Raw genomic sequence first — 6,000 nt, 5'->3', positions numbered from 1 at the left:
GTGTGTGTGTGTGTGTGTGTGTGTGTGTGAAACCGCATGCATGTAAGTACCATTGCATGTGCGGTGACGAAGAGGATATTATGTGCGTGTGTGCGTAATTACATGTGCGTGTGTGAAAATCCCCGTACACACTAACCATGTGAATTTTCCCGTACACATCCATTGTTTTACAGATCCTCTCTCTCTCTCTCTCTCTCTCTCTCTCTCTCTCTCTCTCTCTCTCTCTCTCTCTCTCATTTAAGACATACGATTTTTTTATCATTCATTTGTCTTTTAGTTATGTTTAATTTATAATTCTTTCCTTTCATATTATATGTCTTATTTTTCGTTTATTATTATTATTTTTAATATTATTATTATTATTAACATTATTACTATTATCATTATATTATTATTATTATCATTAATATTATTATTACTATTAACACAATTATTACTGTACTATCATTATTATTATTACCATTATTACCATCATCATCATTATTATTATTATTATTATTATTATAATCATCATAACTTATCCATTATCATTATTTTTATTACCATCATTATTATTATTATCACCATTATTATTATTATTATTATTATTATTATTATTATTATTATTACTTTTACTATTATTATTATTTTCGTGGTGTGAAGAGATCCGGCAACTGTACTTTCCCGCCATGTTTAGGAGCGTCCGGCCCGCCAAGGACGTTTCGGCGCAATTCATCCCGGCTAACGTCTAAAAATACCGATAACGTAACCGAAATTGCCCCGTGACGAAACAGACATTCAAGGAAACGAAGCGGGTAAAAATGAACGCTTGATGCCGAGCTGGACCCTTCCCCGAAACGTCCAGAGATTTGTTTACATTGTGTCCTGGTAAGAAGTATGTGAGGAATAAAATGATGATGATTGAGATGGATGGGTAGATAGATAGATGGATTTTTTTTTTTTTTTTTTCGATGAAGAGAAGGGAAAAACAGATTAAATAAAAAAAAAAACATACAATTCCAGAGATGTAAATACTGAGAAAGATTTTGTACATGCAAGGAAGGAACCGACTATAGATCCGTTTATTTCGATACGACTGACGGGCATATGCAGACTGAAGGAGAGAGAGAGAGAGAGAGAGAGAGAATGATACAACTTTAATATTACTGAAGAACCTTCCATGTTCTTGAATAATCATATAACATTTCGTATAAAGGTGTCTGGCCATGTGACGAGGATGGGGTGCGAGAGACTAAAGGGGAGCGTTTGAGAGTGAGATGGGGGGAGAGGGAGGGGGAGGCTGGGGATGAGATGGAGGGATGGAGAGGTAAATGAGGTGGGGTGTGAATTCGGGGTAGGGCAGTGAAATGGTAGGGGAGAGGGCGACATGGAGGCGATTTGTTTGTGGCCACCCCTTACGGGATTAAGGCGTCTGGCTATAGATGGATAAAGGTGATTAGATGGATACATAGATAAAGGTGAGTAGATAGATAGATAAAGGTGATAGATAGATAAAGGTGAGTAGATGGATAAAGGTGATAGATAGATGGTGATTAGATGGATAGATAGATAAAGGTGAGTAGATGGATAGATAAAGGTGATTAGATGGATAGATAGATAAAGGTGAGTAGATTGATAGATGAAGGTAAGTAGATGGATAGATAGATAATGGTGAGTAGATGGACAGATAAAGGTGAGTAGATGGATAGATAAAGGTGACTGACTGACTGATAGATAAATAGATAGATAGAGATAGATAAAGGTGACTGACTGACTGATAGATAAATAGATAGATAGACAGAGATAGATAAAGGTGAATCATTCTTCCAGACACGCCTCTTTCCCACATACTAACGTCACTTTCTGCATTTATAACTAATGTCCCAAAAAGGGCGCATTTTCTCACATATATATATTTGCGTACGTAACTCATTTTGCATTGCGACTCATTCTTCCTCAGACTGAATGTAAAAATATATGTATCATCCGTAGACTTTTTTTTTTTTTTTATATTAAGCTCATAATTACATTCTTATTTTTTCTTTTTTTTTTTTGCCACTGATACGTGAATCTGTAAGCGCCTGTAGGTGTTACGAGGCTGCTTGTAAGATGAGTTTTTTTTATGCAAAGAAGGAACCAAAGGCCAGACATCGCACGACCGTTCCCTCAAAGAAAAAACAAAGACAAGGTAACAGACAAAGTTAATGTATGTTTGTAATATGGGTACTTGTTGTTGGAGTTACTGTTGTTGTCATTCTAAGTTCCTCTGAAATGTGAACCCAGTGGACTGCAGGCTGAATGTGCCCCTCTCCTGCAGTCCACCCGTCCTTCTTTCACCGGAACAGGAAAAGTGAGGGAACGAATTTCATAGCCAGGCAGGTGATCCGCCCAGTCATACCAGTGCCACCACGTGAAGGCGCCCCTCTCCACCACCCCATTGTATTCCTATTTATAAGAGATTTGATTCAGTTTACAGGTGAGATTACAGGTGTTATTTACAAAGCCAGTGTTAATTAAAATACAATGGCGTGACCTGTAAAAAGAGAGAAAATTTTGGCTCATAAAATAAATAGTAACAGCGCTATTTCTCTCTCTCTCTCTCTCTCTCTCTCTCTCTCTCTCTCTCTCTCTCTCTCTCTCTCAAATCCCCATACCGTACCACCCCTTCCCCTATTGTTATTGTTTTCTGTAGGGGAGGGGGAGGGGAGGGGAGGGGAGGGGAGGGGGTGCATTCCTGGCATACCTTAACCCCTACCATACATACATACACATACATACATAGGTACACATACATACATACAGTAGGTACACATACATACATATAGGTACACATACATACATAGGTACACATACATACATATAGGTACACATACATACATAGGTATACATACATACGCATAACTCATACATACACATGTACGCACACGCATTTACAACTACAACCACAGCTACTTAAATCACAACTACCACCATCACCGCAACTACCACTATTACATCTACCATCACCACTACCATCATCACAATCATCCACCACAACCACCATCACCACAACTATTACCATCACCACAAACACCACTATCACCACAACTACCACCCACCACAACCACAACTACCACCATCACCACAACTACCATCACCACCATCATCACAACTACCACAACCATCACCCCACCTACCACCATCACCCCAGACAGGTACCAACAACTATTATCTATCACCATCTGAGCTATAAACATTCCAACCAACATTACCTACCAGTCATTACTACCACTATCTGTAACCACCATCTCGGTCGGTCCTCAGCTACCACCACTACAAACATTCCGTATCTCTTGTCATGTTAACTACCACCATTATCACTGCTACTAACATCACTACCACTAAAACTACCACTACCACCATCACCACAACGACAACTACCACCACCACTACGACTATGATACACCACTACCACAACTACCACCACCATCCCAAATCATCAACATCCTGAAAACACACACACACACACACACACACACACACACACACACACACACACACACACACCACAAAATTATACACCTGTCATAAAAACACACACACACACACACACACACACACACACACACACACACACATATTCATCACAAAACAAATATACACATCATAAAACACACATGCCGGTACACACACACACACACACACACACGTACACACACAGCTCTGTAAAATCCATGTTCCGTCTCACACATACAACGCTTTCCCACGCCAACGCTGCCTTTCCCACGCCTCCCCCCCCCCTGCCTCACCCACCCATCCTGCCTCACCCACCCATCCTGTTGTCCTGCCTTACTCATCCTGTCTCATTCTCTCTTCCTATTTTTCCTCACCCACCCACCCACCCGGCCTCACCCACCCACCCTGCCTAACCCATCCAGCCTGCCTAACCCACCCATCCTGCCTAACCCACCCATCCTGCCATCTCTCGGTCATCCCATAATCCTTCCCACGCTTCGTCCCCTCCCACGACCTGCCTCACCCTACCTCACCTCACCACCCCTGCCTCACCCTTCCTCTACCCCTGCTAACCCTACCTCACACCCGTCTCACCCTACCACACCATCCCTGCCTCACCCACCTCACCACCCCTGCCGCAACCTACCTCACCACCCCTCCTCACCCTACCACACCATCCCTCCTTACCCTACCACACCACCCCTCCTAACCCTACCTCACCACCCCTGCTCACCCTTCCTCTACCCCTGCCTCACCCTACCACACCATCCCTGCCTCACCCTACCTCACCACCCCTGCCTCACCCTACCTCACCACCCCTCCTCACCCTACCTCACACCCCTGCCTCACCCTACCTTACCACCCCTGCCTCACCCTACCTTACCACCCCTGCTAACCCTACCTCACCACCCCTGCTCACCCTGCCTCACCAGCAATGAATATAATGCATGATGATCCCTCTGACCGCAATACGTGAGTGAGTGAATGAAGACTGGTGAATGAATGAGTGCATGATTAAATACATGACTGGGTGGATGAATGGTTGAGTGAATGTATGAGTGAGTAAGCGAACGTATGAATGAATAAGTGAGCGAGTGAATTACTTTATTTATTTATATAATTTTTAACACAATAATCTCTGTTTTCTGTCTTTACTGACGAAATAAAACTATTATTATTATTATTATTATTATTATTATTTTATACAGGACTGGGTGGATGAATGGTTGAGTGAGTGAATACATGAATGCGTGGATGAATGAGGGAAAGGATGAATCAGTAAATGGATGAATGAGTAAGTGAATGAATGAATGAATGGTTGGGTAAATGAGATGAATGTGAATGGATGTATCAGTGAGTGAGTGAGTGAGTGAGTGAGTGAGTGGAGTGGCCAAGTTCCCATCGTCTTTTTAACAGTGAGAGAGGGAGATGGGGGGAGGGAGGAAAAGGAAGGTAAGGAGGGGGAGGGGAAGGAGGGAAGGAAGAGGTAGGGGGAGGGGAAGGGGGGGTCTGTGCGGCGTGGGAAGGATGGTTAGTTTCTCATACCCCCCCTCTGCCCCCCCACCCCCCTCTTCCTTCCCAGACTTCCTTACCTATATTCTTCACTGCCCTCCCCCCCCCTGTCCTGCCCTTCCTTTCCCACCCCCTGCCCTCCCCTAACCTGTCCTTCAATTCCTTGCTTTGCCCTACCCTACCCTACCCTGCCCTGCCCTACCCTACCCTTCCCTACCCTGCCCTACTCTACCTGCCCTGCCTTGCCATCCCCTCCCCTACTCTACCCTACCCGACCTTACCCTACCCTGCCCTACCTTACCCTACCCTACCCTACCTTACCCTCCCCTACCTTACCCTACCCTACCCTGCCCTGTCCTACCCTACCCTGCCCTCTACATCTATACACCAGCACATTCTCTCTCTCTCTCTCTCTCTCTCTCTCTCTCTCTCTCTCTCTCTCTCTCTCTCTCTCTCTCAGGTGTTAAAGTAGACCTGTACCTAATTACTCTCATAGGTAATTAGGAAGCACACAATCACTTAATTAGAGAGAGAGAGAGAAACTGATTAATAACGGTGTGGTGGTATGTGGTAGGTGTTGTAGTAGTAATAGTAGTAGTAATGTTGGTAGTACTATTTGTAGTCTTAATAGGGGTAGTCATGGTAGTAGTAGTAGTGGTAGGGGTGGTAGTAGCAGAAGCAGTACGGGTAGTGATAGTAATAATAGTTTGATAGCACTGATGGTAGAGATAGTAATAGTGGTGATGCTGTTAATAGTGATAGTACTGATAACTTTCCTTCCTCTTAATCTGGCCTTAATAACCTTCCTTTGGCGGTTCATTTTACGTAACTCAGTGATAGTTAATGCTCTCTCTCTCTCTCTCTCTCTCTCTCTCTCTCTCTCTCTCTCTCTCTCACACGCACACACACACACACACACACACACTTCTGCCTTTCCAAACTCTCTCTCTCTCTCTCACACACACACACACACACACACACACACACACTTCTGCCTTTCCATATCCCCCCTGA

This window comes from Coenobita brevimanus, chromosome 4 (genome assembly GCF_032717465.1).
Source record: "Coenobita brevimanus isolate Jiangsu-jjx chromosome 4, ASM3271746v2, whole genome shotgun sequence".
Lineage (NCBI taxonomy): Eukaryota > Metazoa > Arthropoda > Malacostraca > Decapoda > Coenobitidae > Coenobita > Coenobita brevimanus.
Note: the sequence above shows the minus strand (reverse complement) of the source record.